This window comes from Macaca nemestrina, chromosome 6 (genome assembly GCF_043159975.1).
Source record: "Macaca nemestrina isolate mMacNem1 chromosome 6, mMacNem.hap1, whole genome shotgun sequence".
NCBI lineage: Eukaryota > Metazoa > Chordata > Mammalia > Primates > Cercopithecidae > Macaca > Macaca nemestrina.
This window is the reverse complement of record NC_092130.1, coordinates 31,891,725-31,919,085: the sequence shown is the minus strand read 5'-3', so window position 1 is coordinate 31,919,085 and position 27,361 is coordinate 31,891,725. Positions and strand designations below refer to the sequence as shown.

At 38.1% G+C, this 27,361-nt stretch overlaps 1 protein-coding gene and 1 long non-coding RNA gene across 9 annotated transcripts in view; one reads left to right on the top strand and one right to left on the bottom strand.

Moving 5' to 3' along the window:
- LOC105466900 (uncharacterized) overlaps positions 1-24,152 on the bottom strand; it is a 101,223-nt gene extending 77,071 nt beyond the window's left edge. Inside the window, exons 1-2 of the long non-coding RNA XR_011624587.1 lie at positions 23,900-24,152; positions 18,838-18,981 (exon numbers count right to left, since the gene is read on the bottom strand). This is a non-coding gene — a long non-coding RNA (uncharacterized lncRNA). The remainder of the gene's footprint in view (positions 1-18,837; positions 18,982-23,899) is intronic.
- LOC105466902 (F-box protein 38) overlaps positions 3,359-27,361 on the top strand; it is a 79,746-nt gene continuing 55,743 nt past the window's right edge. For 6 of the 8 annotated variants that reach the window (XM_011716084.3, XM_011716083.3, XM_011716080.2 and 3 more), the window contains exon 1: positions 24,292-24,416. The gene's annotated coding sequence lies outside the window, so the exon portion shown is untranslated. Of the gene's footprint in view, positions 3,483-19,958; positions 20,135-24,291; positions 24,417-27,361 lie in introns of those variants that run through there. The other 2 variants (XM_071098243.1, XM_011716079.3) reach the window with 2 other exon arrangements.

Below are 27,361 nucleotides of genomic sequence, written 5' to 3'. Positions count from 1 at the left end.
CATGTCTTCCTAAATCTTTACCTCTCCATAGTAAATTATCCCAGTTCTTTTATCCATTCATGAGACTTGGTATCCAGATCCATCAACATCTTGATCTCCCTAGAGCTTCACTCCAAGTGTAGCATTTGGAACTCACCCCAAATTTGGTTTGACAGGAGAGCATTTTCCTAACTGGTCTAGACATTATGCCTTAGAATTTTTTTAAAAAACCCTTAGGATCCTTTGGGATAGCTATTTATTTCACAGGTAAGAAAACATGCCCCAAAATGAGGCAGAATTTAACATTCTACTAAGTACTGACAGACACAGAAAGAGAGCCCAGGCCTTTTGGCTCAATCTTTCTTTTTACTCCATTGCTCTATAGAGTACTTTTCTGTTCTAAGATATTTCATTTTTGTTATTCAAACTCTCCTATTAATGAACCAAACTGGGTCCCTTTGCCCATGTGCAACAGAAAGCCAAACACCAAAGTGCCAGGATTTCGCAGCAAGAAAGGTTTATTGCGACTTAACTGGCAAGAGGAGAGAAGAAAAATGATCAAATCTGTCTCACCAAGCTGGGGGCTGGGTTGAGTTTTATAAGTATAGGGTAATGAGGTGTGATCTGATTACACCTTGCAATGAGGTGATGCCAGTAGGCAATGATCTGATGGATCCTGGATCCTACCATGCAGTGTTCACTTTTTAATTCAATTCCCACTCCTCAGTCCAAGCACTTAGGTTCTGCTTGTGGTTGCACCCTTGGTTCATATGGACATGCTCACTTCAACCTGGGGATTCATAGCAACTGAAAAACAGCTCACAACTTTGTTACATAAAAGCTGAGCCAAATTGGTCTGGTGCAGTTACACCAGCACTTTGAGAGGAACCTGGTATCCCTAGGAAATCTGAAAATCATTCATTTTTTTAAGACTTACTTCCTTAAGAGTTAGACCTCATTTTCTCGTGTCTTTGATTTGGTAACAATATGAACTAAGCCCCACAGCATCTGGTCACAACACAATCTTCAGTATAGAATCACTGATTTTCCATGCTGCTATAAAGACACATGCACACGTATGTTTATTGTGGCACTATTCACAATAGCAAAGACTTGGAATCAACCCAAATGTCCATCAGTGACAGACTGGATTAAGAAAATGTGGCACATATACACTGTGGAATACTATGCAGCCATAAAAAAAGGATGAGTTCGTGTCCTTAGTAGGGACATGGATGCAGCTGGAAACCATCATTCTCAGCAAACTTGCAAGAACAGAAAACCAAACACCGCATGTTCTCACTCATAGGTGGGAACTGAACGAGATCACTTGGACACGGGAAGGGGAACATCACACACTGGGGCCTATTGTGGGAAGTGGGGAGGGGGGAGGGATGGCATTGGGAGTTATACCTGATGTATATGATGAGTTGATGGGTGCTGACGCGTTAATGGGTGCAGCACACCACCATAGCACATATATACATATGTAACAAATCTGCATGTTGTGCACATGTACCCTAGAACTTAAAACAACAACAACAAAAAGAATCACTGATTTTATAAGATCTCCAGGTCCTTGCCTTGTTAGGCCAGGTATTACACCAAAAATTGTACATAATGGCCTTGAGTTTCCATGGATACTCTTTTTATTTATTTAATATGTTTTATGTTAAATACAAGATAGTAGGTGCTACATCTAGGGAGGTAGGAATGAGTACGATAACAAGGGAAAAAGAGTTTGCTCTGACAGAACAAATGCCTTTAGGGAATAAGGGAGAAAAAGATCTAGAAAATTAGCTCTTTAGTGTAAAATTGTGGTCCCCTAATCTGTCATTTCTTTATTAGAGGTGAATCAGAATCTCCTTACTCAATTCAAATACATACATACATACATATATATGTGTGTGTGTGTGTATGTATATATAGATATATATGTGTATATGTATAGACATATACATACACACACACACACACACACACACACAAGCAGTCCTCCAGATCCCAGGGTTCAACTAACTGTACACCAAATATTATTTTAGAAGACCACAAAAACAACAATACAACAATTGAAAAAGTACAAATAAAAATTCAACATGACAAATACTTACACAGCATTTACATTGTATTATGTATAAGTACAGTCATCCCTCATTATTCTTCGGGATTCAAGGACACCTGTATATACCAAAATCTGCTCAAACTCAAGTTTCACAGTTGGTCCTGTGGAACCTGTATATATCAAGTAGGACTTGTATACTATACTTTCAGCTGAAGTTTGACTGCAGATGTGGAATCTGTAGAAATGGAGAGCTGACTGTATTTGTTGGGAAAAAAACCCTGCATATAAGTGGACCCATGAAGTTCAAATCTACCTTGTAGAGATGATTTAAAATATACAGGAGGATGTGTGAAGGTTATATGCAAATACTATCCCACTTTATATAAAGACTTGAGCATCCACAGATTTTGGTTATTTACAGGGTACTAGAACCAATTCCCTACAGATACTGAGGGAGGACTATACATATATATACGCAGTCTGAGTCATTCTCTGGATCTACCAAATAAGAATCTTGAGATTGCTAGAGCAGAATTAGAAGGCAAACATGTAAATTTTGAAAACCTTCCCCAGAATTACTCATACTAAGTTAATCTTTTTCACATTTGTTTCTTGCAAGAAAAAGCAGAATGCACTTCCATCAAACAAAACAATGTTAAATCATGCTGTCATACCACAGCTCTACAGCCTGTTAAGGATGAAATATTTTCCCCTGGAAGCCTTCTTGGTCTTTGATGGCCTGATGCTATGGTATTGATGTGATTTGTTCCCACCAAAATTCATGTTCAAATTTGACCCCCTTTGTGGTGGTATTGGGAGGTATGGCCTAATGGGAAATGTTTGGGTCATTAGAGCAGATACCTTATTAATAGATGAATGCCCTCCCTCAGAAATGGATGAATTCTAGATATCCTGGGAATGGATTAGTTCCCTCAAGCTAGTTATTTAGAAGTCTGACTTCCTCAACTTCTCTCATTTGCTCTCTCCTTCAACATGTAATCCCTTTGCACAAGTTCACTCTCCTTCCATTTTCCACCATGAGTGAACAGACTGAGGTTCTCACCAGCAGTCGAGCAGATGCCAGCACATGCCTCTTAAACTTGCCAACCTGTAGAACTGCCAGCTAAATAAACCTCTTTCTTTATAAACTTATAAACCCAACCTCAGGTATTCAGTTATAGCAACACAGAGCAGACTAAGTCAACTGGTGACTTTGCCCTAAGTGCCACATGTAAATAGATCACTTGCCAAGTGACTTCATAATGGGGTCTGAGGTTCTCACAATAGAACCATAGTCTTTGATTCAGCAAGAGAACTCAGCCTTTAGGAATTTGCTAGAAAACTCTGGACTGAAAATACTCAGGTGTATGAATCACTTTGTTCCTTATGGAAAAGATGGAAACATTCTTCCTGGTTATCTCGGCTACTGGCTATTTTTCATGTAAGCATTTGTTAAAGAAACTTGGGGAAAGAATAAACATTTGATATTCCAGGGGAAGTAACAAGCTCACAATAACTTCTTTCTAGATGTTGTAATTTTTGAAACTTTGAGACTTTCCTCAGAGATGAAAAAGTATCTATCTTAAATAGAGTAACTATCAGTGGTTTAATCCAGTTTTTAATATTCCAAGAATTCTGCCAAAGATAGCTTCAGAATTTAAATATTTTAAGGAATGATCTATGAAAGTTGTACTCAATATCTGACTAATAATTTGGACTTCTGAATTCATAATCAATTTTGGCTCTGCTCCCTCTTTTTCCTAATTATTTCCCATCATACTCTTCACACACACTGGTATTTTGTTATGTTAGCCTGTACACAGAAATGCATTCTATGCAAAGCAGTGTCAGTTTTTTACAGGGCGTACTATTAGGACACCACCAGATGTTATCAAATTCCAAGAGAGGACTCAACTTTTTCTAATTAACTCCAACAAAATGGCACCAATAAGGTAAGCCCATGTAAGACTGAATCTGCTAGCTGAATGGTGCAGGTAGAATGAGGAGGCAAGGAGAAAGCTCAGCTGCAGTAGCTGAAAGAAGTCAAGGCTCTCAAGTAAAACATAAAATATGAAGGTGAAATACAGTGTCAATAGTTTGGATAAATGGATTTGACACAGAGGTCCCCAGCAAAAGAGGCTTCCTTGTATGCCAGTTGAATTTAGAAAAAGGGTACATTCGAGATGCAATAATCTGAAAACAAACGCAGGTATCTAAGATTTCTGTCAGTAAATGACCAAGATGACTATGAAGAATGAAACCTTTCTCTAAAATAAGACTACATGATGTTTGAACAGCTCAGCAATGGATGGTACTGCTGAGCCTCAGAGGATGATGCTTGAGTTTAAATATCCCCCGCCTAAGGTCAACATTAAACCTAGGAACAGGATAAGTTTGAATTCCCAGGTAAGACATTAGATGTCCCAGTAGGACATTAAGAAGAAGAAGGAAATAGTGTTTGGGAACCAGAAGACATGGCCAGATAAACCGTTTGTGTGAAGAAGCCACTTATTTTTTCATGACTTTCATGGTTATTAATTTATCTGTGATTACTTAATGGGCTAGCTAGCTATACACATTTCAACACTGCATTATTTTATTTAATATTTTATTCTAGGCATTTTTATTTCAGATATTTTTGGTGACAGTCCTTTTAAGGTAAGTTTTCCACTTTCTGCCCAAGAATAATTTTTCTAATCTTAGTCTTACAGAATTTCTATAAGGTTGAACATATAAAACTGCCAATATCTGACTGTTTTGAGTCTACATAATGGCAATTTCATATGGTTCAATTTAAATACCTCTGTCAAAACAGGTCCTGAGAAAATCAGGACTCACCTCTGACTCTTACTGCTCCTGCATTCCCTTAGATACCACTGGCAATTCAAGCTCCTAATTTTTGTTTTTTAATGTATTTTATTTCCTCTTTCTAACTTCAATACTTTTGCCTAGGTTAAGTCCTCCTCGTTACTTGCCCATATTGTTGTGATATGCATCTAGTGCTTCTAGATACCATCTGGTGGTTTCCTTGCATTTAGTCTGATTCAGGAGTTGGCAAATTATAGCCACCTGTTTTTGAAAATAGAGTTTTCTTGGAACACGGGCACACTTTGTTTATATATTATCTATGGCCATTTTCAAGCTGGTACAGAGTTGGGTTGTTGCCATAGAGGCCAAATGACCTAAAAATTATAAAACATTTACTACCTGGCTCTTAACAGAAATAGTTTGCTAACCCCTGCTCTAATCTCTATAACCTTGAGAATGGACTTTCTAAAATGCAAATCTGATTGAGACTTCTTATTTAAAACAATGACTCTAAGTATTCTCAGGATACATTTTTTGCATGTTTTACAATACCCCCCAACTTAATCCAGCCTCTTTCTACCTAAAAGTATAACTTCCTTAATAGTTAAACTATTTTGGAGTTCATGCTATTCTAGTTTTGTGTCTTGGTGCATACAACTCCCTCTAATTAAACATCCTTCTTTCCATATACATATTCAATTTTAAAGGTCATCTGCATCTCTTAAAAGCCCAGTAAAGCATCTAGTCTTTGGTAAAATCTTTCCAAGTCTATATCATGTAGGTTAAATCACTGAAAGAGGAGATAAGAGACATACACTGTTTCTCCAAAGAGTGAGTTGAGTACCTTCTGATAGCATTAATAATAATTTTAGTTAATATGCCAATGAATCACTTTCATTTCAATAATTACAGCTGTTCGGCCGGGCGCGGTGGCTCAAGCCTGTAATCCCAGCACTTTGGGAGGCCGAGGTGGGCGTATCACAAGGTCAGGAGGTCGAGACCACAGTGAAACCCCGTCTCTACTAAAAATACAAAAAATTAGCCGGGCGCGGTGGCGGGCGCCTGTAGTCCCAGCTACTCAGGAGGCTGAGGCAGGAGAATGGCGTGAACCCAGGAGGCGGAGCTTGCAGTGAGCCGAGATCGCGCCACTGCACTCCAGCCTGGGCAACAGCGTGAGACTCCGTCTCAAAAAAAAAAAAAAAAAAAAAAAAAAAAAAAAAAAATTACAGCTGTTCTTTCATCTGTTAGAAAAAATACATTTACAACTTCAAACCCAAGATATCATGGACATTCACATTTAGGACAAATCTAAGATTGGTAGGTAAATTTAAAAAGTGAGCCAATTTAAAGCAAAATATTTGTAAAGAAAAATGACACATGAATTTGAAAGGAATCACAAACCAAGTTACTGAAGTTCAGGAAACACTGCTGTGATGAGAGGCAGTGAAGTCTTATAGCCTGATATACTGGATAAACGGACACACTGTAATCTGAATCACTGGAGTAGGAGACTGTGGCAGCTCATTCCTAATCTCGTTATATAATAATTACAAACTTTCCAAGCCTCCTCCCATCCATAGAAAAATCATTTTAATATTCAAGGTCCTCCAACTCTGGTGATACTGAAACAAAGGAAAATAAAATGGGAAGATTTAGGAAAACATAAACCTGCTAGCTTCTTATTATTCCAGAATCCTAATCCCCAGAGGACTAAAGTACACTCGATGCTAGAGTGGGACCACAAAACGCATCCTTTTCCAGGCACCACAATTAAAAGGGGGAATTTGATGAACCAAAATGATTCCAGAGGAACCTGGACAGTGCTTACAGTAATTCCCAGACAGTAGTTATAGTCATTTTTCTCATTTCTCAGAATGGTTTCTTTTTATTTTTCTAACAAATTACAGATATGCATTACACAACCAAGGATCTGGCTGTATAGACTAGGTTGCCCCGCAAGATAGAAACTCCAGCAACCTCGGCCGGGCGCGGTGGCTCACGCCTGTAATCCCAGCACTTTGGGAGGCCGAGGCGGGCGGATCACGAGGTCAGGAGATCGAGACCACGGTGAAACCCCGTTTCTACTAAAAATACAAAAAAGATTAGCCGGGCGCGGTGGCGGGCGCCTGTAGTCCCAGCTACTCAGGAGGCTGAGGCAGGAGAATGGCGTGAACCCGGGAGGCGGAGCTTGCAGTGAGCCGAGATTGCGCCACTGCACTCCAGCCTGGGCGACAGAGCGAGACTCTGTCTCAAAAAAAAAAAAAAAAAAAAAAAAAAAAGAAACTCCAGCAACCTCAAAGGCTCTGGCTGCTGAATTTAAGAAAATATGGTTTTGATGTTTGAGGTTTGAAAGATAATTTATCATTATCTCCTCTCTACATAAAGTAGAACACCAGAACACTTACATTAGAAGCCATTAAGAGATAATTGCAGGATACAAAGTTTGACTTGTGAGTTTTGTTTTAGGTCCTTCAGTGCAGTCATTATCAAAAGAAGTTTACACAACAGAAACACATATGCTCCATAAGAGTCAGCCCATTATGTGCTTCTAATAACATTATTTATCCTAATTCCTGAGTGTACTGTTTCGTTAATATGTAAATGAAAACATGAAACCGAAAACAGAACCCTCTTTTGAGAATTTAATATGTAACTGACTGCAATCAACTATTTACTGTTTTGCAAAAGGTTTGTGAATTCCTCAAAATGTGATTTTGTAAACTAAAAAGAAAAAAAAGAAAGTCATTGAAATCTCAGTTCCACTGTCCGACCCTGAGGGAATAGGGGGACAGGGAGTAAATAAATGGGACTTCAAATTTCATCTCCCACTTTAGAAGCCTCCCTTTATCTATTTTAAACAATAATTTCAATATGGGATTCCATGAAAAAAAAAAGTTCTTTTCCTAAAATGTAAATCATAGCTGTTAAGAAACATTACTTTTTTCAAGATAAGACTAAAGTAATAGGTTTCAGCACTCGAGGTCAGAAGCCCTTGGGTTGAATCCTGTTCCTGTGTTTGAGTGATATTTGGAAGTCTCATAACGCTTCCAAACCTCAAGTTCTCATCTATAAATCTGGAATGATATTTAGTGCTTCACTTGCTACATATGTTCCATCCACATTAACTCTTCTTTTTCGATATTTTCAAACCTACAAAGCTCTTTCCTGCTTCAGAAACTTTGGGCAATCTCTCTCCTCCTACAACAATGTTTTCCCATGCTCTTCACAGGACTAATTCTTCTTCATTATTTGGGTTTCAGTCTAAATATATCTTCCCACAGATGGATTTCCTGACCATTCTATCTAAAATATATTCACTTCTGATATTTTTATGTTAATCTATTCATATTTCCTTTGTAATACTTGTCATAATGACCATATATTTTAATTTTGTTTCTTTATTTTTGGTCTATCACCCAACATAAGCTCCATGAAGTCAAAAGGCAGGTTTCTGATTAATTCCTAGCACTTAACACAGTATCTGCACCAAGTAAGACCTTAATAAGTACATTTTGAATGAATGAATAACTCAAAGGGTTCTTGGGCAGAATGAATGCGATAGTGGATATAAAACACATTTGCAAACCTAAATCACCCTTTAGAGGTAATTTTTTTAAGAAAAATTCACTACTTATTTTGGCTCAAACTCTCTGAATGGAATGTGTGTTTAAGAATGAAGATTCTGATCCTATAGAACTAGATTGGGACCTCAGCTCTTCTGCTTAAACTTATGTGACTTAGGGCAGAAAACATAACCTCAGTCATTATCTCAGAAGCTGGCTATGAGGATTGAAAAAGATAATGCATCAAGAGAGCTTAGCATAATCCCGGTCACATAGCAAGCCCTTAGTAAATAACAGATGAGTGACCTTTATTGCTACTAACTAGGGAACCAACAATTTCAGTTTTCCCGGACTAAGGGTTTTCCTGGGACATGAGACTTTGCATACTAAAATAAGACAGTCACAGACAAACCAGAATGGTTGATCACTCTATCATAAACACACGTTTGTACCCAGCCCCTAGTGCTCTTTCCACATTTCCCAACTCACTCAGATCACATAACCTATACCATAGTCAGCTTTAGCCAGTATAGCAGTGTCTTCCAAATGATATCAAAACCTCATCTGATAGGCCTTCATGTTGTGGTCATAATTCTATGGCATACATAGCGATTCCATAGAGGGAACAGAAACTGCATGGATGATTGCTGCTACTTCTCCCAAATGTATTATTAGCTAACCACATTTCATCCTTTCTCCAAATCTACTGTCTTACCCTTCTCTGCAATCCCAAGGATTCAGGGAAATAAAAAATAACTTCTCAGTGCTAAAAATGTATTCTTAGGATTTAAATTTTAATAGGATAAATAATAAATGTACTCTCTTAAACTATACAACTCAGTGGTCCTTAATATATACAAGAGAGTTGTACAACTATCACTGCTGTTTAATTTCAGAAAAATTTTCATTAAAAAGAAATCTCTACCCCTCTGTCATCTCCCCCACCCCAGTACCTGGAAATCACTAGTCTACTTTTTGTCTTTATAGATTTGCCTATTATGGACAATTCATATAAATGGAATAATATAACATGTGGCCTTTTTTGTCTTCCTTCACTTGGTATAGATTTTCAAAATTCATCCATGTTGTAGGATGCATGAGTTATCTGTGCCTTTTTATGGCTGAATATTTCATTGTATAGATATATCACATTTCATTTATCCATTCATCCATTAATGGACATGGGGTTGCTTCCACTTTGGGCTAGCATGAATAAAGTTGCTATGAACATTCATTTACTAGGTTTTGTGTGAACATATGCTTTTATTTATCTTGGGTATAAACCTGTGAGTTAAATTGCTGAGGCATATGATAACTTCAACTGAGGAACAACCAAACTGTTTTTCAATCAGCTGCAGAATTTTACAATCCCAGTAAAAGTATGAGAGTTCTAATTTCTCCACATCTTTACCAACACGTGTTATTGCTCATCTTTTTAATGATAACCATCCTAATAGGTGTGAGGTGGTATCATAATCATGAAAACCATGGTTATGATTTTCATTTCCCAAAAGATTTAATGTTATATATATTTTCATAGGCTTATTAGCCATTTGTGTATCTTCTTTTAAGAAATGTCTATTCAAATCCTTTGCTCACTTTTTACTCAGATTATTTACCTTTTTACTGTTGAGCTGTAAGAGATTTTTATATATTCTGGATACTAGCTCCTTAATGGATGTTGATTTACAGATATTTTCTCTCATTATGTGGGTTTTCTTTTCACTTTATTAATAGTGTCCTTTGAAGTGCAGGAGATTTTAATTTCATAAAGTACAATTTATCTATTGCTGCTTGTGTTTTTGGCATCATATCTAAGAAAACATTGCTTAATCCAAGATCACAAAGATCTCTGTTTTCTTCTAAACGTTTTAAATTTTAACTGTTACATTCAGGTCTTTGACTCATATTGAGTTAGATTTGTATATGGTGTGAGGCAGGGAATTCAGCTGTATTGTTTGGTATGTAGATACACAGTTATCCCAGCACTGTTTGTTGAAAATATTTATCTTTCCTCATTTAATTGTTTTATAACCCTCACTGAAAATCAACTGACCATAAATATAAGGATTTATTTTTGAACTTTCAATTTTGTTCTGTTGGTCTATATGTCTATCTTTGTGCCAATACCACACTCTCTTGATTATTTAGATTTTCATAGTAAGCTTTGAAGTCAAGAAGTATGCATTCTTCAACTTTGCTCATTTGCAGATTGTTTAGCTATTCTGGGTACTATCCTCAAAAAGTATTAAAGGTATTGCCAAAGAATAATGTATAGATATGTTCTGCACAATAGTTCTAAGGGTAAAATACAAAAAAAAAAATCTAATAATATATAATTAGTTTCTAATAATATAATCCATAATTATAGTGCATCTATAATTAATACTTTCTGGAAAAGAGTTAGTAAATGAAATTGTGTCACTGTCTATGGTAATGCTACAAATATCAATGTTCTAATGCCCGCTAACTTTATTTGCATGAGCCAATATTTTCCAAAGTTTCCATTTTCCAACTAGTTCTTAGCATCTCCAGACACAATAGTGGAACTTGAGGGAAGTACAGTTTTCTCACATAAGATCTTCTTTTTCCATTGTTGTGCTGCCACTTAAATATCCTTATCCATGATTCTCTGATGTTTACTACACCTCCACCCTACTGCTCAGCTTCTTCTTATTCCAGGTCAGTTGAGAAATCTATTTTGCTTCCCATGCCCACTATTTCAGAGGGAGTTTATGCATAAGAATAATCTGGCTCCTCCACTTTTATACTTATCTCTGTTAGCCTGAAGTTGCTTTCTTCTAAGTTTATCAAGGCATTCCAAATGTGTGGCCAGGTCATGTTCATAATAAAGTGAGGGTGACAAGCATATCTTTACACTAACTGTACATGTGCCTCCCTCCATCCTTCAAGCCCCAGCTCGGGTTCTACCTGGTACTGTGTTTCTGCATTGGAGAAGTCAAAGGTTGATCCACTTTAGTACACCAAAGCTCTCTGGCTTTTTGCCTACAGGCTCATCCTTTTTTAGCTCTATATGATTTTTTTAAAAACCTCACTAGACATCACCTATTAACTTTTCAAAAAATAATCATGACCTAACATTAAGTTTGCAAAATATATCAAATGATGCATATAGTATGATTAAACTTTAAAAAAAAGTATTTATTGTATATACTCAGAAACATAAAATATTTAAGAGAATAAATAATGAGGGATCTTTTGAAAACCTATAAATAGGCCTGATTTCAATTTAGTGCTTATTACATACCAAGCACTGTCCTTGGCACCATATATAAATTATCTCATTCAGTATTCAAAACAAGTACTCCAAAGTTGACTGCCTTGCCTAATGTCAAATAGGAAGCACTTATGGAAGATGAATAATATTCCTTACCACTTCACAGTAGTTCCTATGGGGCTATTGTTAAATTTTCTTTAAATGGGCCACTTTTTGAGAGGATCACTTGAGGCCAGGAGTTCGAGATCAGCCTGGCCAACAGGATGGAACCCCGTCTCTAATAAAAATACAAAAAAAAAAAAAAAAAAAAAAGCCAGGCGTGGTGGCAGGTGCCTGTAATCCCAGCTACTTGGGAGGCTGGGGCAGGAGAATTGCTTGAACCTGAGAGGCAGAGGTTGCAGTGGGCCGAGATTGCGCCATTGCACTCCAGCTGACAGTGAGACCATGTTTAAAAAAAAATAGGCCACTTTTGCATGAAATATGCACGCAAAATTTCACTGACTATAACTTAGTATAAAATTTAGTATTTTGATTGGTATTGTTACTACATTTCTGCTGAAGAAGACAGATATTTTTCATTTTTGTTTTCCACACTCCTGAGTTTATCCTGTTCTTAACCATTATGGTCTTTGCCTCAATAATGAGTATGCTTCCTGTATTATGGTCTTTGTCTCAATAATAAGTATTCTTGAAGTTCATACAGCATATCCAAATAGGCTCAAAAGCCTATATCCAGATAGGCTCAAAAGAGCTTATCTCAGTAGGTAACCATCATTATAGTCATTTTATCAACAAGGTAGTTCCGATTCAGAGAAGAGAAAAGATTTTCCCAAGGTACCTTATCAATTCATTGATTTCCTCATCCTCTACTTTTTAACATACAGGTTTACACATTTGTTAAAAGCTCTAATAATGTTTTGCCATGATTACAAATCAGAAGCGTCTCCAGGGTGAAAGTGCATAATGAGGGGAGAGGCAAATCTTTGTAGCTATGGGCTATTTGTAAGCCAGGAGTTTACAAATCAAGTTCTCTCTCCATAGCTAGCTAGCTAGCTATCTATCTATCTATCCTCACTCTGTTACTCAGGCTGGAGTTCACTGGCGTGATCTTGGCTCACTGCAACCTCCGCCTCTTGAGCTCATTCTCTCCCCTTTCAAAAAATTATTGTATAATATAGAGATTATAATATGCAACTAGGCTGGACAAGAAAGATTATATTTCATATTAATGGTTTCTAAATATTTATATCAATTTCTCTTAGAGCTTTCAATCTTACTCTCAACATTCAATACCATGGAAAATGCAGAAAGGCCCCTGCATCTTGAATATGAAGTGATTTTTCTGTTTTTCATGAATGAAACCATTTGAATCAAGCATCATCTCTCATTCATAAAGTAGAATTCATTATATTACCTTATTTTTCAAAGAAAAGCAATAAATCTTATTTTACAGAGAGTTCCTCTTTGACTTGAGATATATTTAATTACATATATCAGAACTGTTTGGTTCCAGAAATACAGAGTTGAATAGGAAGTAACCCCTGACATTGGGCAATTCACAGTCTAATCAGCTAATTGGACAATTCTGTCATTTACTCAGTAAATACTCTTTAAGTACATATGAGATTGGGAGACTTGGCTAGACTTAGTCTTCAGTGGTCATCAAAACAGGTTTGTGCACTCATGCACTTTACAGTCCAGTGAGGGAGCAATAAAACAAAAGATTATTAAACAATATGACAAAATGTGAAAAGGAGTAAAACAACCCATGGCATGCAGAAGCTTGCCTTAGCATTGTAACAGGTTGGCCTCCTACTTACATCTGGGCCTTCATGTTCTCCATTTGAGATAAACAATTTCACAGAATGTTTACATCTGACAAAGCTACTCTGTGACTATGAGAAATCAAGACTAAGATAATACCACTTAAAAATCATGTCTAAACACAGGCAAAACATGAACATTATCAAAGTCACAAAATACCAAATATCAACTTATCTAGACTAATGTGACTGCTGCTTCTTCACCAATTACAACTTTAGCCTTAAGCTACTCTTCCTTCCTTCTAAATAATTACTCCCACTTTCTCAGGGCATTCAAACCAAAGCAAAGCCTCTTTTCCTTAAATCTTTTGCCGAATTAACCTAACATCTCAAATCCTACAATAAGACCTTTCTAATACCCTCTTACTGACATGCCTTATGGCTCCCAGGGGTGTGTGTTCTTATAAGCTGCAATGAATCATAAGCCCAATTTGTTCAACTATAGGTGTGTTCCTGGTGGTCTTTGGCTGGAAGAGTATGACAAAGGCAAAACTTGAAGGCAGCAATAATATCATTCCTGTTGCCCCTTTCCTCCCTTCTCCACAGGAATTCACAGGGGCATGAAGAAAATGAAAACAGATGGTCATGAACTCTTAAATTAAGGAGTAGGAAATATTTTATTCATGTATGTATTTATTCATTGAGTCATATGTTATCTCGTTCCAAAAATAACTTAATGGTGGCTGATCTTATTCAGAGGATTCAAAGGTACAGAGTAGAGGGCAACTCCCTGAGAACTGTTATATAAAGACAACATCCTGGCAAAAGAAACACCCAACAATAATGAAAATGGTAGGATGAGGGCACTCCAAATGACTCTGATGTTTAACAAGATACCTCCTTTTCCCATAGCTGAGGTTCCCCCTATGCTTTTCTTAACCAGGGATGACATATTAATCACCTACTGTCAGGTTCTACCTGGCTTCCTGTCACCATAAGTATCTTCTTCCCTTCAATAGAAACTCTTCATTCCCCTCCCCATTCTCAGTCCCTATTCCCTACAGATAGCAAGCTCAGTCTGGTCTCAGGATCCAGAAAAAAAAAAAAAATCCTCATTTTTTAGTCTTGAAGAATTTAAGAAGCTCTAGTTAAATCCTCAGGCAAATCTAAACCAATCAAGTCACTCTTGGCTTAACCTAATGATTTTCTAATAGAGCAGTACCATTCCCAAAAAGGGTATTTAAAGTATGTGGGGACTTAATTTTTACTTGTCACAATGACTGTCCTGCATAGGGAAAAACTAACCCATCCAGGATGCTGATAGTGCTCCTATAGAGAAACATCTCACCATAGATGTCACATGTCTATCACATCTAACCATCCTGCTTCTCCTCATGCCCACATCAGATATCAGTAATCAAATAGTACATGCCACTGAGCTGGATGTGGCCTCAAAATCTTTATCAACATAGTAATCCAGGCATGCCTTGTCATCAGATTTGACATGGAATATAAAACCTATTTGCTATTCCTGCACATAACCTTTTTTAAAAAGTTCTACTTTTTGTGGGTACATAGTGAGTATATGTATTTATGAGGTACATTAGACATTTTGATACAGTCATACAATGCATAATAATAACATCGGGGTAAATGGGATATCCATCATCTCAAGCATTTATCCTTTCTTTGTGTTACAAACAACCCAATTATGTAGTTATTTTTAGATGTACAATGAATTATTGTCGACTGTAGTCACTCTGCTATGCTATCAATACTAGAGCTTACTCATGCTATCTAATTATATTTTTGTACCCATTAACCATCCCCCCCTTCCCTACCCCCACTACCTCTGGTAAACATCATTCCACTCTAACTCCATGACTTCAATTGTTTTAATTTTTAGCTACCACAAATGAGTGAGAACATGCATAATTTGTCTTTTTGTGCCTGGTGTATTTCACTTAACATAATGACCTCCAGTTCCACTCATGCTGTTGCAAATGTCAAGGTCTCATTCTTTTTTATGGCTTTTTCTTTTTAAGACAAAAAATAGCTTCATGGTTCTTAAGATGAAGTCCTTCATCCTACTCTATTTTCTACGCCTGTAGTCATGCCTTGGTCATCTGACCACTCTCCAAGTCCTTCTGAGACAGGGCCCCTTTCAGGAATGTGAACCCTATGGCTGAGACCTTGCAACATTTCAACAGATCTCTTTGACAGTAAATGCCTCCCAGCATTACCACTCTGAACATTCCTTGCTCCTAATGCAAAGTGAGCTACACCCTCTAGTGGGCAAACCATATGTAGTTCATTGAACTTTGGAAGAGTAACATCCTTTGCCTACTACCTACCACCTCCAGTAAGGATCAGGCTCCCCAGATTTTACAAGAAAAAAAAAAGCAGGGGATGGGGGAATAGGGGAATGGGAGATATTATGGCTCTTCTGCCTGAAAACTCCAGGTGAATCTGAATTTAGTAACAGCTGGATTCAGGGTCTCCAAAACTTCTGCTGGAAATTTCTTTCTCAAGTTCTTGGATCCATCCCTACTTTCTCTAGTGTGGTTTTTATTCTCAGGCAGACTTTCCCCACCCCACGCCACCTCTATCCGTAGTGGTAGACCCTGGCAGCTTACAGTTATAATGTCGTCAGTAGAACAGCGCCTTCCTTTTCTAAGAAGTCTTCTAATGAAAGGTTTGAGTCTTATTACACTAGTTGGAATAAAAATTCTTGAACCAGTCATAGCTACAAGCATGCTTAACTCTCATTGAAATGGAGCAAATTATAAGGTCCTACAGGAGCCAGAGATAAGTTGGTATTACTGTATGAACTAGAAGGGGATAAAGAATTGTTCCCCAAAGGAATATTGAAGAACTATTGCCAGAGGAGAAATAAATGCAGGTCAAGCAAACAACAGATGCTTCAACACTATACTTTCTATATACTATCTTTGAGTCTAAGATTGTTCTCAGGCCTGCCCCAAGCTCAATCCCTTGTTATACTGCTGTCCTTACTGCAGTAAACTGTTTTGCCTGTTTTTGCTATAATAAGTTTTGGTATTGTCAGGAGCAGAAACTTTTTATCTTGGTAGAAAGCATAAAAATGTCACCTAGAGATCTTAGCCTTCTGGTGCCCACACTTTTATATCCAAATGACATGACTTGATCTTCCATTCCACAAACCACAGGAAGACTGGTGTCCTTCCAATTGCAGAGAATCCCAGGACCTCTATGTCCTTATGGTAACTATGTGCTCTGTATCTTTAATTTTGCAAAGTTCTCCATCAGCACCTCATTTCATCTTTGGATGCTGCTGCCTCACTCCCCACTTTGGTGCAGATGACTCCACAGCCACTGCACACCTGCTATCTTACTTCACTCCTCAAGGACTTTCAAGGCTATTTAGGGGAACAAATGTTTTCTGAAGATTTGGAATAATGGAGGACAATGGCTAACACGGCCTATGAAATATGTCAGAATACTTTCAGTTAAGAGAGATGAAAATCTAAATGAAACAGCTTAGGTCAAGCAAGAAATGTGTAGACTCATGCAATTAGGAGGATTCAGGGTGGGTCGTAATTCAGGCACAGCTTTATCCATGGACTCAGGTATTGTCAGAAGTCTCAGTCTCCATCTCTGCCCTCTGCTTGTCTCTGGATTTTATTAAATGCTGGTTTCATCATCTCCCATACAAACTCTATCTACCAGATAAGAAAAATAGCTGCAGCCACTCCAGTCTCATGTCCTTACAGCTCATGCTAAAAAAAAAGGGGGGGATTGGGCGGGGGTTGGGAATGGGAAGAAGAGAATCCTGGAGGCCAGCCAAACATTCCCCGCAATCAATATGCAACTGTGGTCCCCAGACATGGGAAATAGAAGCTTTTCTTACATGATTAAATGTCTATGCCAAAAGGTCAAATTTAAGCAAAGAAATGAGGATCAAACCACACCTATTATTATTATTTGGCACTAAGAAACAGTATATGAATAATTAATATGTAAAATGTCATATTTTCAAAAACTATAGCATGTTAAGGAATTAGATGGGTCTTATGATTGAAATTTTAAATTTTTAATCAAGTATTGGCTTAAACTTAGAATATTAAGTTGAAGAGATGAGAATTTTATTAAGACTAAAGATTACTGGCTGTTTGAGAAGTTGTCATTTGCCATATTTGTATGTTTAATAGAGTTATGAGTTTTATTTAAATATTTAGGAAGGTTTGGTTTATTAAACCATTGAAATGCTTAAAAGGAAAAATCGAGGGTATTATATGTATTCATTTATTCATTAATTCCTTTATTGGACAAAACTTAACTATGTATCTACCCCCATCTGTTTATTTTTGAAAAACTGGTCTATTAGTATGGTTATTTGATTTCTGTCCCCCAACTCCTCAACCAAACTGCCCATAGAAACCTATCTACTTCTCATCACAATTCTTCTTTTGTACCTAACAGTGTCTGGCCCTAGAGCAAGCCCTCAGAAAATACTTGCTGAATGAATGAATGAACCATGTGAGGCTCAAAATACAACTAACTTATAAAAGAAGCACAATTGTTTTCTCCTAGTTACTTGTGGAACATAAGGACCATCAGTTTCCGTCCCACTATTATACTTACCTAGATGGGCCCAGCTCACCAGCAACTTACTTTTCTTCCCTTGCAATAGCTGAATAAGGTTGATCCACCTTCTGCCTACAGGGGAACAAACTGTTCACTCACCTAGGGCTGGAGACTCATCAGGTATATGAGGGGAAGCAGTGAGTCCTATGCTCAGCTAAAATATGTTATGTGTGAAGGGAAATAAGATTGAAAAGGTAGGCTGAAACCAATGCATACTGTACCTGGGAAGTCTGATAAACAAGTTATATATACATTATTTAAGCCTCAGTTTAAGCAAAAAAGAGACATTGAAAGTTTTTTCTAAAAAAAAAAAAAAACCACTTTATTGAAGTATGATTGACATACAAAAATTGCATATATTTAATATATAAGACTTGATGAGTCTGAAGATAAATATATACCTGTGAAACTATTACCACAATCTATGCCATAAACCTATTCATCACCTCCAAAAGTTTCTTCCTGTCTTTTCATTATGTTACGTGTGAGTAGAACACATAAGATCTATTCTCTTAACAAATTTTGTAAATACATTCTACAGTGTTGTTAGATCTCTAATCTTGTATAAACAAGTTTGTACCCTGTGACTAATACCTCCCCATTTCCCGAGAGAGAAAGGGCCAATCTCCAAATTCCTTCTTTTATCAGGAACCTACTCCTCTGATAACAGCATTGATATATTCATGAGGGAGGGCTCTCATGACCTAATCATCTTTTAAAAGTTCCACCTCTCAACACTATTGCATGAGGCATTAAGTTTCTGTATTAGTCCATTCTCACACTGCCATAAAGACATACCTGAGACTGGGTAATTTATAAAGAAAAGAGATTTAATCAGGTCATAGTTCTGTGGGCTGTACAGGCTTCTGCTTCTGGGGAGGCCTCAGGAAACTTACAATCATGGTGGAAGGTGACAGGGAAGCAAGAACATCTTCACGTGGCCTGCGGGAGAGAGCAAGTGAAGGAGGAAGTACTACATGATTTCAAACAACCAAATCTCATAAGAACTCACTCACTTTCATAAGAAGAGCAAGGGGGAAGTCTGCCCCCATGATCGAATCACCTCCCACCATGCCCCTCCTCCAACACTGAGAATTACAATTTGACATGAGATTTTGGTGGGGACACAGACCCCAACCATATGAATTTCCAACACATGAACTCTGGGGAACACATTCAAACCATAACACTTAAGGGTAATTTTAAAAAAATAAGCTTGTTGAATTTCCTGTTTCACTCTTAACCTTTTCACTTCCTCATCACATAAACATGATCTTGTGTAGTACGGCACAAATTAAAAATGAACGGTAATGTCCTTAATGTTTAATATTGCTTAATGTTCACTCAGAGTTCATGCTTATGAAAGTGTAAAAGTCTTCAATGCAGGCTTTTGCTTTTGTTTTTTCTTAATCTACCACGATGTGTTGGTTTTGAAATTGCAATTCTCTATGCATACACCTACATACAACATCCTTTCACAGAATTTTCTTATGTAACTTGGGAAAAATTAGGGCACTTTGAAAGTGAACTTCAGAAATATCATATGCTAAGAATTCAGCCCTTATAACTTCAACTATCTAGAAATAACTGAGAAGCAGGAAGGAAAAGAGGTCTCTGAACAATCAAATAATAACAGCTAACATTTATAGAGTGTTTACTGCCTGCCAAGCACTGTTCTATCTGGATTACAAACATTACCTCACAAGAAACAAACGAGGGTGAGGATGTGGAGAAATTGGAGCCTTTATACACTGTTGACAATGTAAAACAGTGTAACTGCTATGGAAGAGAGTATGGTGGCTCCTCAAAAAATTAAAAATAGAATTATGTATGATTCAGCAATCCCACTTCTGTATATATATACCAAAAGATGAAAACAAGATCTCAATATGATATTTTCACTCTCATGTTTATTCCAGCATTATTCACAATAACCAAAATGTGGAAGCAACCCAAATGCCCATTGATGGATGAATAGATAATGCGATATACACAGGCAACGGAATATTATTCAGCCTTAAAACCTTGAAGACTTCGAACTAAGTGAAATAAGTCAGTCACAAAAAGACAAAGTGTATGAAGCTACTTCTTTGAGGTATTTAATGCAGTCAAACTCAGAAACAGGATGTAGAACTGTGGTTTCCAGGGCTAGGGTAGGAGAAAATGGGGAGCTCTTGTTCAATGGATATAGAGTATCAGTTTTGCAATGAAAAAGTTCTAGAGATCTGCTGAACAACGTGAATATGGTTAATACTACTGAACTGTACACTTAAAAATGGGCTCAAAAATTTTTTCAGCTCCCACATAAGAGTGAAAACATACAGTGTTTATCTTTCTGTGCCTGAATTATTTCACTTAATATAATGTCCTCCAGGTTCATCCATATTGCCTCCAATGACAGAATTTCATCCTTTTGTATACATATTCTGTGTATATGTTCCACATTTTCTTTATTCATTCATCTGTTAATGGTAGGGTGAATATAGTTAACGATAGTTTATTGTATATTTTCAAGAAGCTAAAAGGGAGGACTTTGAATGTTTGCAACACAAAGAAATGATAAATGTTTGCAGTGAAGGTATATGCTAATTAGCCTGCTTTGATCATTATACATTGTATACCTGTATTGATATATCACTCTGTATCCCATGAATATGTACAATTATTGTGCATTAACTGAAAACTAAAAATGAATGGAAATACATAATTAAAATGGTAACTTTTATGTTATGTGTTTTTAATCACAATTAAAAATACACAAAAAAATAACATAAAGAATGAATTGATAAACAAAATGTGGAATATATATGCAGCGGAATATTATTCAGACTTAAAAAGGAATTAAATTCTAAATACATGCTACAACATGGATGAACCTTGAAGATATTATGCTAAGTTAAAAAATTCGGACATAAAATGACAAATATTGTTATGATTCCACTTATATGAGTACCTAGAGTGGTCGAAATCATAGAGTCAAAAAGCAGAATGGTGGTTGCCAGGAGCTGAAGGGAGGAGAGCATGGGGGATTGTTGTTTAATGAGTTTCAGTTTGGGAAGATAGAAAAGTTATGATGATGGGTGGTGGTGATGTTCACACAATAATGTGAATGTGCATAATTGCAGTGAACTGTATACTTAAAGTGGTTAAAATGACAAATATGTTATATATATTTTGCCACAATTTTCTTAAAAAATAAGGTATGAGATTATTCATGCACAAATGCAAGACTGGGCTGGTGGGACTACAAGCCTTGCTTTTTGATGCTTGTGCTAATATATACACATCCAAAAATCTAAAAATTAAAAACAATGAGGCAGTGTGTGGTAAATTACAGATGGCCACAAAGTCTTCACTACACCTTCAATTAAGAGGTGGACTCATTCTTCTCTTGAATCTGGGCTGTCTTAGTGGCTTTTTTGGCCCAACGAGATGTGATGGAAGTCACTTCTGGGACTGCAGAGGCTAGATCATATGAAGTTTTGTAGCTTCCTCCTGTTTTGCTTGGAATAGCTCCCTTTTTTCCCATTCTACCTCCAAGTTCTTTTTTTTTTTTTTTTTTTTTTTTTTTTTTGAGACGGAGTCTGGCTCTGTCACCCAGGCTGGAGTGCAGTGGCGCGATCTCGGCTCACTGCAAGCTCCGCCTCCCGGGTTTACGCCATTCTCCTGCCTCAGCCTCCTGAGTAGCTGGGACTACAGGCGCCCGCCACCTCGCCCGGCTAGTTTTTTGTATTTTTTAGTAGAGACGGGGTTTCACCGTGTTAGCCAGGATGGTCTCGATCTCCTGACCTCGTGATCCGCCCGTCTCGGCCTCCCAAAGTGCTGGGATTACAGGCTTGAGCCACCGCGCCCGGCCTCTACCTCCAAGTTCTACCTGACAAAACCCAAACACCATGGTATAAGAAACCCAAATCAGAGGGAAAGCCCAAGTGTAGGCACTCTGATAAATAGCTCCAACTGAGCATCTAGAGATCAGCCAGCCTCAACTGCCATCAATATAACATCTATTAGAGGCTGATATTAACTACAGCCCCAGTTTGACATCTGACTGTAAATGCCAGAGACTGCAAGCTAGGACTGCCCAGCCTACAGAATCACGGCAGATAAAATTTTTAGCCACTAAATTCTGGAGTGACTTGTTATGTAGATACCATAATGATGTCTATTTTAACAAACCTGAGCCTTAGAGCTGAAGTGATTGCCCATGGTCTCTCTGCCAGTAAGCAGAGGAACTCACACTTAACCAAGTCTTTCTGGTTCTAAAGCCTACATTCCTGACTACTAAATACACAATTTCTCAGTCAAAACAGCTACAACAGTTGTGTTTTTTTTCTTTTTACCTCCAAAAAAATCCTGTATTTGAATTCATAGTGGAGTTCTTCCATATACCTCAAGTCTAAGGGTGGTAAGAATAACCTTGATATGCATAGCACTTTCTGCAGTTGTGCACTGAACAGGCTCCATAGCCATATGAACTAGTCCTGAGCAAACTCTAACCACTATCCCTAACCAAAACTTCTCTTGAGTATTAGTCATCATTCTAATAAAGGGATTATCTGTTGTTTAGGTACCTAAGGAACTTCAAGGAAGAATAGGGGCTGATACCAGAACTCATGGAAGAATGAGAAGAGATATTTCAGAATTTAATTAAAAATGGGGATTGAAAATTTTAAAAATACAGTAGTTTAAGGTCATTTAGTGTAGGGCAAACTTTCCTGCAGTGGTCAGGGACTCCATGATGATGCCACTGTATAGGAGAAACATTAACTCAGGACATTTTTAATGAAAACCTGTATCATCAAGGTACAAATAAGTCCTAGAGATGAAGGGATACATATTACATGCTCTACCTGAAAATGTTAAAACTAGTTTTGATATCTTATTATATATAACACTCATAGCAGTGAGAAAATATCTTTAACATTTATTACAATGGTTTGTGGTGTGAAATTTTCTAAACTTGAGGTAGGAAACCTTTCTTACTCATGAGTATTCATTTCAGGCCCCACTACAGTGCTTTTTACAAAAGGAGGAATGCTAATAAAATGAAAATCATATTCCATTGAATTAAAAATTCAGGACAATTGTGCTGAAATAAACCTTACTGAATGCCTTCTAAATATACCATGCCCTGCACTAGAAACTTTCGTAATTCCTATTTATTCTTCAGGATAATCTAGGAAACAAACCGACAGAAGCAAATAGCATAAAAATTCATTTTTGTCTTCAATTACAAGAAGAATGTAACAAGAAAGCTGAGATTACAATGAATAGTACATGAATATGATGAGGTTTGGTTTTGTTTGTCCTAACAGAGCTCCAAATCAAAAAACAGATACATGGTTTGACAGGTGGAATGGGATAGCTAAAACTGTGGGTGCCTAAGACAAGCTGAAACCTAAGGTGCAGAACCACACTGGGGAAAGAGGGGAAAAACTAGTAGGTCTGGTATCAATCAAGAAAAGAAGAAGAAACAGGATTCCCAAGCCTTCTTTAGCTTTTTCTTTTCCAGCAGAATAGCCTAGTCAATGCTACGTCTTGTCAAATCGTATCTTACATGGCTTTAATGCACACTAACTTTCCTAAGAAGTATTTGTATCTATTTAAATCTAGCGATTTCAGCCCATATTAATTACATGTATATAAGGTCAATAACACAGGATGTAAAAGGTAAAAATCTCAATTTCAGTCCATCTGTGCAACATTGTGCAAGTCAATTACACTCTCTGAAGACAATTCCTTATCCATTAAACAACAAAAAAGGTGATTAAGTTGATCCTTGCCTACATGTCAGGGTCGTGTAGAGTTTTTAATGACACTCATGTGAAATTCCTTTGGACTGTAAAATACTATTACTTACGTGCAAAGACAATGTCCCGAAATCACAGAAGGGATGACTTAAGATTAACATCTTTAACCGCGCCCCCGTCCTTCCTTTCAAAAAAAAAGTTACCTATTTTCAGTTGAATGATTTTGGTAAAATCTCTATTGGAACCTATCTACTTCGCAAATGGCAAAGGCGAGGTCCGGAGGGTATCCAAGACCCCAGAGAACCAGTGGAAATCAAGACCAAACCACACGGTGGAAACTGGTTCCGGCGCATCAGACTCAGTGCTTCCGGCATGGCGCTTTAGTGTCACGTGAAAGACCAGCACCTCCTAAGCCTTCCGAAATGCCACGCTGAACATGGCTGCCGCGCTTCGATGCTTCTTTACACACATAATATGGACACGGGTTGATGGTCCAGCCCCGGATGACGACACTCCGGAAATGTGCGAGCGGCGGCGGAAGCGGAAGTGCCTCAGCAGTGGGGGCCGGGGAAGTGTCTGTAGCGTCCCTCCCTCTCAACCACAATAACAGACGGAGGGTCGGCGTAGGTGAGGCGGCGGCTGAGTGGGCCTGGGGACCGGGAGCGGGGTGGCAAAGCCAGGAGTGCGTGTGGCAGGGCTGAGGTAGCTGGATGGGGGTTCTGGAACTTCCGACCGCTTAAGCTCGGCCTCTGGCCCCCTTCGGGCCTAGAGCTCCCTGAGAGATCAGGGGTTGAATTTGTAGTTCCTGGCCTTCTAGGCCGTGCTTGCGGGGTTTGCCTGCTCCTCTGCCTGGCCCCAAAATCCAGCCTAAAGAACCCTCTCTGGGCCCCAGTTTCCTCAATCAAATGTCTGAGGGTGTTGCACTGGACAGCTTCTGTGACTGTCTCCCACTCCGGGCGTCACGAATTTCATGATTTTAATGTTAAGTCGCTGTTTCGGCCTGTGAAGTGAAGGAGGCCTGTGTTCAGAGTACTGAGGGGATGTCCGTGAGCAGGAAGCAGTGAACACATCTTTGAGAGGCTGCCACGCCTGAGTATCAGGATCCCTGAATTCTAGTTTTACCCCTTCCACCTACACACTGTGTGACCTTGTCTAGGCCCATTAGCCTTTCTGTGCTGCAGTTTGCTTATCTGTGTTGGATGCCTTTGATGTCCGTGCCCTAGCTGTGGAAATAAGATTCTTAACTCCCCTTTTATGGAGCCTTTACGGACCTGAAAAGCATGTTCTCCCTGCACTCTGCACATCCAGAATTTGACTAAGAGATGTCTACCGTGTTTCTTTGCAGACACCAAGCTGGCCAAGGGCATCTGGGCACTTAGGAAGGTTCCTGTGCAATGAGAAGCTCTGTCCAGAAAACTTTGTTTTATACACCTAAACCAACAGTGTAAACCACTACAAAGTGAAAAACAGGAGACCTTAATTTTTGTTGCAAAGTTTCTGTTAACTTGATGGTTTACTTTGGCCAAATCCCTTCCTCTTTCTGAACTTGAGATTTTTTTTTATCAGCCAAAGGAAGACGTTGGATTAGATCACTGGTTTTTCATCCCCTTGCCCATTCCCCCAGCACAAGTGAAGGATAAAATAATAGTTCTATAAAGCCATGATTTTCTCAGGGAGGGAGGAGGTTCAGTTTGGAGGGTATGTGTTACATAGGCATAGACTGAAAAAAATCCGCTTGTGATTTTTAACTTTCATTTTGAGAATTAACATTTTAGATTATCTGTAAGCCTTCTTTCCCCTCTTTAAAATGTGTGATGCTGTAATTCTGATATCCTCCTTGGGTAAAGAATGTAGAGTTTTGTGTGCCTCTTTATTTAAATGGCTGTGTGCCCAGAGGTACACTCTTTATATTTAGTCAAACAGATACTAATGCATAGTAGAGGAGAAAAAGGAACAGCTAGATTCCTGTAAGGTAGGGTGATATAGTGAAGTAAAATTGGTAGTATACTAAAATGAAATAAGGTGGTATAGTGAAATAAAATTAAAAAGGAGTTGAAGACCTGGATCCCTGCTTCACACTGGTACATTCTGCCTCTGTGACTTTGGATAAGATATCTAACGTCTCTAGGTCTCACTTTCCTTATCTGTAAAACGAAGGGTTGAACTGGATGATTTCTAGGCCTTTTTCAGCACCATAATCCTGTGGGGGTTTTTTGTTTTGTTTTGTTCGTGTGTGGTTTTTATCTGAGCAGTTTGCTGGATGTGGTGTGGTATTTCCTTAGACAAGAGGCTGTCCTAGTCAGTAGATACACTAGATAGTCTATGATGTCAGTTAAGGTCTGTGAGGGCAAATTAAGTGATATGCAAGGCTACTTTGATATGAGCAAGCTGAAACCAATAGAAACCAAAAGAAAGGCATGAGAAACTTGAAGAGCAGGGAAGCCCTTGACCAGATAGGATCATTGAGAATATTGGAAAATTTTAAGTGAGAGGTGGGTATTTTTCATGAGGATAAAAGTAATTTGAGTTTGGGATGGGAAGGAGATTTGAATTAACAAGATAGGAGGAGAACACTTTTTGGAAACAACTCTGGTTTAAGAATGTGCTTGCAACACCAAGACAAAAGTAATGCTTCCTGTGGCTAAGGTCAGCTAAGCAGGCAGCCACAGAATGACTATAATATACCTAAGGTGGCCATAGACCACTGTGTGGGAGCCTAAATTAAATGGACCATAAACCCTAATTTGTGAAGTAGGGTGTGGTCAGATGCAGTTCTATCAGAGCATCTAGAAGCCTTTCTCCAAGCACGGGGGCATTGCTCTGGAATGCCGGAAGACAGCCACGGTGGCAGAGGACTGACTTGATGATAGGATGTTTAGTGTGACCTGGGAAGTCTGTATCCCAGCCTGAACATTGACACTATTTAATCTTGGGCAAGTGATTTGTCACCTTATCCTCGCTGGTTCTGTTTGTTCATCTTAAAAATTCGGGATCACTGGATGAGCTTCGATGTCTGTGAATATGAACCCCCTGAAATCGTTATGTATTTCTGCTTGCACGAGTCTGGAAAATAGATGTGCCACTTTCATCATATTCTCAGATGGGTTTGTGACCCACAAAAAATTGAGAACTGTGTGATTAAGTAGTCTCAGGTCCTCTTCAACTTTTAACATTCTAGGATTCTATGATTCTGTCATTTCTGACATTTCCTTAAGGTTCAGAGTCTGAGGGTCTAGAAGTTGCTAAGCCTATAGGTAACACCTGGTACTGCAAAGTATAGTCTTTATATATAACACTCTTCTCCTTATTTATGCAGGCATAGCTCAGAGATACTGCAGGTTTGGTTCCAGACTACTGCAATAAAGCAAGTCACAAATTTTTTGGTTTCCCTGTGTTTACAGAAGTTATATTTTACAATGTAGTATAAGCTATTAAGTGTGTAACAGCATTATATCTAAACTAATGTATATGCCATAATTTTAAAGTACTTGATTTTAAAAAATGCTAACAATTAATCTGAGCCTTCAGCGAGTCATAATATTTTTGTTGATGGAAGGTCTTGTCTCTGTCTT